We start from the raw sequence: 11,563 nt of genomic DNA on the forward strand, positions 1-11,563 counted from the left end.
CCAGAGAGGGGGCCCCTTAAGACCAGAGAGGGGACCTTAAGACCAGAGAGGGGACCTTTAAGACCAGGGAGGGGACCTTAATGACCAGAGAGGGGACCCTTAAGACCAGAGAGGGGACCCTTAAGACCAGAGAGGGGACCCTTAAGACCAGAGAGGGGCCCTTAAAGACCAGAGAGGGGCCTTTAAGACCAGGGAGGGGACCTTAATGACCAGAGAGGGGACCCTTAAGACCAGAGAGGAGACCTTTTTCAGAGCTCATTGGGACACGCTTGATTAATATATATAATATATATTAATAAGGCCAAATCCTGGATGAGGTTATCTGAAGGCACGTCGGTCCACTGAGACGTAAAAGAGATCATGTTGATGTCTGATGAAGGTTTTAAGGACGGAGAACATCTTTTTATCTATATCTACGATCAAGGGATAAAGTATTTCATATTCATCTTGAGTGTCAGACATGCAATATTGTTCTCAAAGAACAGATTGTTACGCGTCTCCATGACTTTGGACATAAACATTCAGGCTGAACCCATCATGTATGAACTAAACCTTCATGCGTGTTGATGATCGTCTCTCCAAAAACCTGCCTGGAGGTGCAGCCCTGCAGGAACCTGATCTGGTGGGGCCCTTTTGCATTGTGGGATACATTGAGCACTGGAGAGGTGCACCGTGACGCCGCGTTCAACCGAGGGAACTCTAGCTAACGGCTAACTGTTCTCATCGGGAAGCTTCAGGAGTAAGAACAAAACTAAACCTCCTCCGACACGCTGTGGATCGTCTCGATGATCTTCTTCTTCATCTTCCTCACTTTGTCCGGCGGCGTCTCGTTCAGACATTCCTCGACGTACTTCAGGAAGCCGGCGTGCGGCGCCGCGGCCGCCTGGCTGTGGCAGAACGCCCTGATGATGTCCAGCACCTCGCTGGCGGGCGGCGGGCGGCGCCGGCCGGCCCGCTTGCGTCCTGCCGACGCCCTGCTGTCGGCGTGGGAGGAATGTGTGGAGGGGGAAGAAGAGGGGGAGGAGGGCTGGGAGTCCGGCGGCGTGGGCGAGGGAGGAGTCTTCAGGATCAGCTGCGCGGCGGTTTGGTTAGCGGCGTGGTAACGGCCGACGAGGGCGTGGCCGTCCAGGCCGAGGAGGCGGGGCTCCGGCGCCGCGGGGAAGCGGAGGTCGCCGGGCCGCTCGTCCTCGTCGCAGGAGTCGCAGAGGAACAGCAGCTCGCGGTAGTGCTTCCACTTGGGGAGGTAGAAGTCCTCCGAGCCGCAGGTCCTGTTGGCGCTCACCACCTTGTGCTCGCGCTGGAAGATGGTGCGCAGGTTCCGGAACTTTGTCTTTATGTCTTCCACTGAAGGAAGAATCACAGAACCCGTCAGCCTCCACACGAGGAATCACTTTGGCACCACGATTTCATTTACTTTGTCAAAAACCTCAAACCTCTGGGTGTTTGAGTCCAACCCGGGGCACCCAGAGGACCGGCGGTGTTACCTGCGAACGGAGCCGACTCGTGGTCCGACAGGAGGCCGCTCAGCGTGTCCAGCAGGCTCTGCCTCAGCAGCCGGTTCCTGTAGCTCTCAGACTTGTGGTTCCACAGACAGCTGTGCTCTGGAAACAAGCACAGCGGGTCGAATTAAAGAAAACCAGAACGCGTTTAGTCTTATAGAGAACACGGTTGTGGTGCGACACGGCCTCTTGTGGCTGCAGTGAGTATTACAACAACAAACAAATGATGCTGACTACAAATGTTTTTGAAATTACCTGCCAAAACTCTTTTTTACTTGTTGAGGATTGGGTTATGTAAAGTATGAGTTCTTCTCTTTTCTTTGCTTTTCATAGTACTTTTCATTTTAAGTTCTTTTCAATTTCTCTTTATGCATTATAACTAAATTGCTTTGAGTGAAATAGTTTTATCACGCTGCATTATAACTTGTTTTAAGTGAAATTATCTTTTATCACGATGCATTATAACTAATGCATCGTATTAGTACATTCCTGTTATTTGTATGACATTTTTATGACATTTATATATGGTCATAGCAGATAGTATCCTGTTGTAGACGGAAGATGGTCTAAATATGGTCCTGTTGTTTATCAGCTGAACTTGAGTAGCTTTTGCAGCTGCAACCACAAAAACACACTATTGAGCGTGTGACCAAGGTCAAAGCAGATTGTAATCACACGCACCTGTTACTCCCACTATGTTTTGACAGACATCTTCCCACACACTTGCCTATATATACTGTGATAACTGCACACTTCTTTAGTTCCTCTCGGGCTCTGCCCTGAGATGGAACCACTCAGTTTGAGAAATCAAACCGAGACTTTCTTATACTTGTAATTACTGGTAACTGTTTCTAAGAGCTGAGGGGATTGCATCCAAGACAAAAAAGAAACGTTTGATGAATTACAATGTGACTTTTGCTCTTGTAGCTTTTTAAACATGATACTGGTGAACTGACTCTAAGAGCTGAGGGGATTTGCTCCAAGACAAAAAATAATCAGTTATGGTACTGTGTGTGTATAACAACTTGTTGAAATAAAATGTATACTCTGAAATAAGAGTATAGAACTCTACTCAATGGGGACTCCCGTTTAATGGAATTAGATAACTTCCAGGTTTTTCGAGACGAAGAAGGTAACACCGGGCCGAGGCCATTGACCAGGGAGCACAATCCAGCACGATCCTGCCTCGTTTCCAGATCCAGACAAATGTAAGTAATCGTTTAGGTTGCACTGTGTGTAAAACGATTCATCTTCCTTTACTATTAGAGGAAACAGTTCGGTGGATCACGTGGTTCAATGAAATAGGTAGGCCACAGGGAAAAAACAAATGAATGGGGTTTTTAACATCCGTCATTGTCTCTATGAATTGTAATCGAAAGCAAACTGAGAGGGAAACCTCAGGGTTCTAAAACCCTCCTTACACGGCTGGCGTAGGGAGTAGGCACTCACACTAAGTTCTGACCAGGTCAGGGTCGGTCCCGTTTCATACTAATAAAAAAGAAAAAGGTTACTGAGAAAAATTATCCTGTCAAAACGTCATTCTTTTGTTCACCACATCATCAACACTAACCAGAGTAAAACGATATGAGCTGCTGGACTTTGGCCTCGTTCCAGTGGCAGCGGGAGTCGGCGCTCAGTCTGCCATCAGCCTTTACCGAAGCAGAGAAGTCCAGAGGAGGCGGGTCCGTACAGGACCGGGGGTCCGAACATGACCGGGCCTCCGTACAGGACCGGGATTCCGGCAGGGTCCCGGTCTGGCTCGATGATTTCAGGTCAACCGGAGACGCGGGGAGGAAGACCTGGTACGCGTCGCTGGAGGAGGAGGGGTCGGCAAACTTGATCTGGGCGGAGCCGTGGGAGGAGCCATGGGCCGAGCCGTGGGAGGAGCCGTGGGCGGAGCCGTGGGCGGAGCCGTGGGCGGAGCCGTGGGCGGAGCCGTGGGAGGAGCTGCTCAGCGCAGAGGAGGCGGTTTGGACTCCGCGGTCCAGATCCCGGTCCTGGTCTTCTCGCGGCGTCAGTATCTGCACGTCGTCCGGGCCTTCGTCTTCGTCGCAGGACTCGCAGAGGAAGAGCAGCTGCTGGAAGTGTTTCCACTTGGACACGTGCAGCTTGTCGGCCTCCCGGCTGGCCTGCACCGCTTTGTACTCGCGGTTGAAAACCGTCCGGAGGTTCTTGAACTTGCACTTCAGGTCTTCGACTGCAAAACAGCAACAAAGGAGTCACACCTAGACGACTACTGGCTTCTCCTACAGATAACGTTGGTTGTTCAGAGCTAAGCTAAGTTAGCTAAGTTTAAATTGATATACCAACACTGAACCAACTGTTTTAGCGCATAGCTTTGGTTTTACAGACAGCATTTAGCAGCTAGCATCTCTTTGCTCCTGCGCTGTTTCTCCAAACTGGTGGCCGTGCTGACCTCCATCTACTGTAGTAGTACACGGACGATGTATCAGTACCTCAGACAACCCACTTTAAACTATCACTAACTATCCCTTTAGTGGATCTTATGTTGGCGGGCTGGGCCCTGATGGCGTACCTGAGAAAGATACCGAGGGGTCGGACAGCTGGCTGCTCAGAGCCTCCAGCAGCCTCAGCCTGAGCTGGCGGTTGTTGTAGTTCTCGGACTTCTTCTTCCAGAGGCAGTCTTGCTCTGTGACACAACGACAACGACAACCCGTCAACCAGCAACCAGGAACCAGGAATCCAAACACTCATTGGTTGCAGTAACAACCGATCCTTCTGGATCTGGATCCGGTTTGTGTTTACCGGAGTAGAACGCGATCAGAACGCGCTCCCTCTCTTCGGTCCAGAAGCATTTCACCGGCGCGTTGGAGGCGACGCAGGAGGCGACGCAGGAGGCCGGGGCGGGGAGCAGCCGCGGGGCGCAGACGGCAAGCCGGGTGTCGTCCCGCAGCAGCCGGGTGTCGTCACGCAGTCGGGTGTTGTCATGCAGCCGGGTGTCGTCCCGCAGCAGCCGGGTGTCGTCACGCAGCCGGGTGTCGTCCCGCAGCAGCCGGGCGTCGTCACGCAGCCGGGTGTCATCACGCAGCCGGGCGTCGTCATGCAGCCGGGTGTCATCACGCAGCCGGGTGTCATCACGCAGCCGGGTGTCGTCACGCAGCCGGGTGTCATCACGCAGCCGGGTGTCGTCATGCAACCGGGTGTCGTCACGCAGCCGGGCGTCGTCCCGCAGCGCAGGCGGCGTGGGCGAGGGCGGCCGGGCGTCGGGGCTGCCGTCCCGGTCCCAGCAGCCCCGCAGGAACAGCAGCTGCTCGTAGTACTTCCACTGCGGCACGAACACGTCGTCAGACCCGCTAGCCTCGCTCGCCTTCACCATTTTGTACTGGCGCTGGAACGTGGTGCGGAGGTTCTTGAACTTGTTCTTGATGTCTTCCACTGGGGAGAAACAACGGATGTTGTCTGGTTCCGGGACAAAAGGTGCAGCTTGGAAACAAAACCCTAACGGACCGACCGAGGCTCACCTGAGAGCGGGACGGGAGGCGGGTGAGCCGACAGCAGGACCCTCAGGTGCTCCAGGGTTTTCCACCGCAGCTGTCGGTTCTTGTAGCTCTCGGACCTGTGGTTCCACAGGCAGCCGTGCACTGGGGAGGAAAACAACCAGGAAACCCGAGCGCTGCATTATTGTGTGTGTACATGTATGTGTATGTGTGTGTTTATACACTCACCTAAAGGATTATTAGGAACACCATACTAATACTGTGTTTGACCCCCTTTCGCCTTCAGAACTGCCTTAATTCTACGTGGCATTGATTCAACAAGGTGCTGAAAGCATTCTTTAGTTGATGGAGATTTGTGGGATGCACATCCAGGGCACGAAGCTCCCGTTCCACCACATCCCAAAGATGCTCTATTGGGTTGAGATCTGGTGACTGTGGGGGCCATTTTAGTACAGTGAACTCATGGTCATGTTCAAGAAACCAATTAGAAATGATTGGAGCTTTGTGACATGGTGCATTATCCTGGTGGAAGTAACCATCAGAGGATGGTACATGGTGGCCATAAAGGGATGGACATGGTCAGAAACAATGCTCAGGTAGGCCGTGGCATTTAAACGATGCCCAATTGGCACTAAGGGGCCTAAAGTGTGCCAAGAAAACATCCCCACACCATTACACCACCACCACCACCAGCCTGCACAGTGGTAACAAGGCATGATGGATCCATGTTCTCATTCTGCTTACGCCAAATTCTGACTACCATCTGAATGTCTCAACAGAAATCGAGACTCATCAGACCAGGCAAATTTTTTCCAGTCTTCAACTGTCCAATTTTGGTGAGCTCTTGCAAATTGTAGCCTCTTGTTCCTATTGGTAGTGGAGATGAGTGGAACCCGGTGGGGTCTTCTGCTGTTGTAGCCCATCCGCCTCAAGGTTGTGCGTGTTGTGGCTTCACAAATGCTTTGCTGCATACCTCGGTTGTAACAAGTGGTTATTTCAGTCAAAGTTGCTCTTCTATCAGCTTGAATCAGTCGGCCCATTCTCCTCTGACCTCTAGCATCAACAAGGCATTTTCGCCCACAGGACTGCTGCATCCTGGATGTTTTTCCCTTTTCACACCATTCTTTGTAAACCCTAAAAATGGTTGTGCGTGAAAATCCCAGTAACTGAGCAGATTGTGAAATACTCAGACCGGCCCGTCTGGCACCAACAACCATGCCACGAGAGTATCGTTGATCACGTATGCATGACGTCAGAGCAAGTCGGACACAAATCTAACCGGCATGCATTGCGCGCCGATCGCCGCCGATCGATTCTGCGCAGAACTGGCTCATCTCGAACGAGCCTATTGTTGTGTTACTGCCAAATCTTGGATGGGACGTCGCTGGATCAAGCTTCAGTGACGGTTTATAAAGTTTATATACGATGCATAGACTTTCATTTTTATTTCTGTTTAAATTCTGACCAATTTGTTGCCGCATTAAAAGAGTTTTGTAATTCCTGTTAATTCAGATTTTTTTTTACCAAGACGTTGGTGTGCTATTTATTATTTTAACAACAAATAACAATTCAGTGAATTTACATCTATGTATTTATTTTTTACAAAGCGATTTCCAAAAATTCAAAGTTCTGACTAAAGGTCTCCACTTTCAGTCACTTTAAAAATATATATATATAACTAGACACTGACATCAGTGAGACTGATATGTATGTATGTGTTTTACTTTTCGAGGTATTAAACGAAAGTATATATATATATATATATATATATATATATATATATATATATATATATATATATATATATATATATATATACACACTAAATACACACACACACACACGTCGCCGTGTTGTCGTTGGAGGAGAACACGCAGCTCACTGCACTAACGTTGCTAGTCGCCATTGCTGTTATCCGTCTTCATCGCTCGTTTCCGTCGATCTCGTCGAGCAACGGTTGCCCACAATTGTTGCAATTTACGACAACTCGTCGATAAAAACGGCAACTTTTATGGCACGACAAGTTGCCGTTGTGGAGTGTTTTGACTTACTGGAGAAAAACGCAATGAGCTTCCTCTCCTTCTCCTCCGTCCAGTACCGCTCAGGCGTGAAGCTGAACGGAGGCGCCTCCATGTTTGTTGTTGACGTTTCAGTCCGTCTTCATGCCGCGGCCGCGTCACGTGACCCACACGCCAGGCTCTGATTGGTCAGACGTCCACAGGCAGTAACCCGCATTGCCCGGTAGAGGCCACTGTCGCGGGGCGTCCATCTCCTCAGCTGTTGCCCAAACGTCAACATACTTTCTACTTCTTCTATTCTTTTCTATTCTGCATTTTATTTTATGAAGTTTAGGTCAGTTGACAATTTTATTTTAGATTGAAATGTAAATATTTAGCAGCTGTTCTTGAGCTTTTGATAATTTCAAGAATAAACCCTATAGAGTGTAATGCCTTTCATCATAAAGGTTTTATTTGCTAAATAAAAAATAAAACTTATATCATTTGTAATGAAGTGTATTTTACACTTTCACATAACACTTTCCGTGCACTTTATTTTAACCTTCATTTCATATTCATGCTCCCATTTATTGCACTCTGTTTATTGTTAAATATGATGCACCTCCCGCCAGGACAAATTCCTTGCATGTAAAAACATACATGGCAATAAATCATTCTGATATAATATTTTGTTGACAATAGGTCAGTATAATTGCAACTTAAATGTTCACAATGTGAAAGTGTTCATATCTCCTTCAGTAACAAAGCAGCAGAAATTAAACAAATCAAATATGTCTTCAGCTAAATGTGTGTGTGGTTACATAATAAATGCACAAATAATAATTATGTTCCACGATGGCAAAAGGAAAAACATGGTCGCTGTTTTTAGAGACGACAGTCGTTTCTTTTCTTTTCTTTGTTTAAAGCATCAAGCAGACGTCAAGTGTTGTTCTCTTTTAATCTCAACAACCAACACCTGCTGGGACACGTCCAGACAAGACAACGCACAGAGTGTATTTACAGCGAATCCATGTACAGGTCACGTCTTCACATCGCACAAACATTTATCATGTACAGTATTTACACTGTTGAGTCAGCCTCGCTGCTGCCGGAGCCACAGCCAGGGTTCACATGCACACCAACATCCACGTGCACGTGTGGTTCGGACCATCTGCTCGTGCCAAACATCACATCTGAGAAACCTGCAAGAAACTCCTGGTTTACAAAAAACACCCAAACTGTGGAAAGAGCCTCAGCGTGACTCTTACGTTTATTAAGAGGTAATCAGATGTTTACATTTTACAATAAAGTTTCTCTTTGCTTCTTCTTCTTCTTCATGTTAAACACGACCACAGATCAAATACTAGTGTGCATGTAAACAGAATGAAGGAATCGAACCCCCGACCGCTGAGCACGGCAGGACTGACCACCGAAGGACGAGCCTCGGATCAACACAACAACCAGCGACACACGGAGCATTCACTGTGCGTCTACATTTCAAGCTAATAAAGTAAATACTGTGGGTTACAGTCAGAAACTCTTCTCCTCTCAAGAAAACCTCTGATGCTTCAAGTATGATTCATTCAGGAATATCACTGCTGTCGGGAGAGACCTCACGTGCAACAGAGACCTCCAGAGGTCTAGACCTCCAGACCTCTAGATAGACCTCCAGACCTCTAGATAGACCTCTAGACCTCCAGACCTCTAGACCTCCAGACCTCTAGATAGACCTCCAGACCTCTAGACCTCTAGGCCTCCAGACCTCTAGATAGACAGATAGACCTCCAGATCGCTAGATAGACAGATAGACCTCTAGATAGACCTCTAGACCTCCATATAGACCTCTAGACCTCCAGGCCTCTAGATAGACCTCCAGACCTCTAGACCTCTAGGCCTCCAGACCTCTAGATAGACCTCTAGACCTCCAGATCTCTAGACCTCCAGACCTCTAGATAGACAGATAGACCTCTAGATAGACCTCTAGACCTCCAGATCTCTAGACCTCCAGACCTCTAGATAGACCTCCAGAGGTCTAGACCTCTAGGCCTCCACACCTCTAGATAGACCTCTAGATAGACCTCCAGAGGTCTAGACCTCTAGACCTCTAGACCTCCAGATAGACCTCTAGATAGACCTCCAGACCTCTAGATAGACCTCTAGACCTCCACACCTCCAGCTCGCGGTCTGGAAGTAAATCGGGTCTGAGCTCGTTTTGGACCTAACTCCCTAAGGGGACTACAAGCAGGAGGGTCAGGGTCCCAGGTGGAGGTCCCAGGAGGGTCAGGGTCCCAGGTGGAGGTCCCAGGAGGGTCAGGGTCCCAGGTGGAGGTCCCAGGAGGGTCAGGGTCCCAGGTGGAGGTCCCAGGAGGGTCAGGGTCCCAGGTGGAGGTCCCAGGAGGGTCAGGGTCCCAGGTGGAGGTCCCAGGAGGGTCAGACTACATGCGCTGACCTTCAAACTAATCAATTCACTTCATTGTGAATACAAAGTACTGCGGAGCAACAGGAGCAACTTTGTGTCATTGCTCCTCCAAATGTTTGAATACGCCTCCATCCTCCTCCTCCATCCTCCTCCTCTCCTCTATCCTCCTCTCCTCCTCCATCCTCCTCCTCCATCCTCCTCCTCTCCTCTATCCTCCTCCTCCATCCTCCTCCTCCATCCTCCTCCTCCTCTCCTCCATCCTCCTCCTCTCCTCCATCCTCCTCCTCCTCCTCCTCTCCTCCATCCTCCTCCTCCTCCATCTCTCCTCTATCCTCCTCCTCCTCTCCTCTATCCTCCTCTCTTCTATCCTCCTCTCCTCTATCCTCCTCCTCTCCTCCTCCCCCTACTCTTCCTCTCCTCTATCCTCCATCCTCCTCTTCCTCCTCCTCTCCTCCTCCTCCTCCATCCTCCTCCTCTCCTCTATCCTCCTCCTCCCCTCGTCCCCTCCTCCTCTATCCTCCTCCTCCTCCTCCTCCTCTATCCTCCTCTCCTCTATCCTCCTCCACATCCTCTCCTCCTCTATCCTCCTCTCCTCCTCCTCCTCTATCCTCCTCTCCTCTATCCTCCTCCACATCCTCTCCTCCTCTATCCTCCTCTCCTCCTCCTCCTATCCTCCTCCTCCCCTCGTCCCCTCCTCCTCTATCCTCCTCCTCCTCCTCCTCCTCCTCCTCCTCCTCCTCTATCCTCCTCTCCTCTATCCTCCTCTCCTCCTCCTCATCCTTCTCTCCTCCTCCACATCCTCTCCTCCTCTATCCTCCTCTCCTCCTCCATCCTCCTCCTCCATCCTCCTCCTCTCCTCTATCCTCCTCCTCCATCCTCCTCCTCCATCCTCCTCCTCCTCTCCTCCATCCTCCTCCTCTCCTCCATCCTCCTCCTCCTCCTCCTCTCCTCCATCCTCCTCCTCCTCCATCTCTCCTCTATCCTCCTCCTCCTCTCCTCTATCCTCCTCTCTTCTATCCTCCTCTCCTCTATCCTCCTCCTCTCCTCCTCCCCCTACTCTTCCTCTCCTCTATCCTCCATCCTCCTCTTCCTCCTCCTCTCCTCCTCCTCCTCCATCCTCCTCCTCTCCTCTATCCTCCTCCTCCCCTCGTCCCCTCCTCCTCTATCCTCCTCCTCCTCCTCCTCCTCTATCCTCCTCTCCTCCTCCTCCTATCCTCCTCCTCCCCTCGTCCCCTCCTCCTCTATCCTCCTCCTCCTCCTCCTCCTCCTCCTCTATCCTCCTCTCCTCTATCCTCCTCCTCCTCCTCCTCCTCCTCTATCCTCCTCTCCTCTATCCTCCTCTCCTCCTCCTCATCCTTCTCTCCTCCTCCACATCCTCTCCTCCTCTATCCTCCTCTCCTCCTCCTCCTCCTCCTCCTCTCTCCTCTTCATCGGGTTCTTTACCAGCTGATCATTATTTTCATTGTTCAATTCATTTCTTGATTTTTGTTCCAGTTTTTCCAAAAGCCCAGGATTACGTCCTCTGGTGTTTGATCCCAAACTCAAAGCAATCCAGTAAACCGTCACAGAGTGAAGACAGCAGAAAACATTCACGTTAAAGACGCTCAGAAGACGAGACCTGACTGATTCACCGTCTACACGCTACGTGGCGGTCGGGGTTCAGCGGCCTCCTGGGTGACGGGCCGCCGTTTGTTGGACTCAAACCACCGACCGGCTGCTCTTGGTGCTACGTCACCCTGAGCCTCTGAATGGAGCCACCAGGTGGCGCCGAGGGACAAAACGTCTGTTCATAACGTGCTGGGAGTGACCTGGATCTTAAACATTGTCATTAAACATTAAGAGATGTACGTTGGACTGAATCTGATAAGCTTCTACGTTTCTTTCCAGTATCTGACTGGAACATTTCAGATCCGTCTGTACGATAAATCAGGAACAGAGCGGCGGAGCTTCAGAGCGCCGAGAGGCTAAAGCCTCATAAAGTGACTGATATCAGAAGTAAAGCGACGTGACACAGGTGAGGAAATGCAGGTTGAGGGTTAAACAAATGAACACTGATCTGAGGTAGAGACAACATCGGGACGAGGACCGGAGGCGTTGACTCATCTCTCGTCACGGTCGCCTGTTAGCGACTGATAGCTCGTAGCAGCTAAAGATACTGTACACTTAAAAAGAATACAAATTCCTTGATCC

Source organism: Taurulus bubalis (assembly GCF_910589615.1).
Source record: "Taurulus bubalis genome assembly, chromosome: 19".
Classification (NCBI taxonomy): domain Eukaryota; kingdom Metazoa; phylum Chordata; class Actinopteri; order Perciformes; family Cottidae; genus Taurulus; species Taurulus bubalis.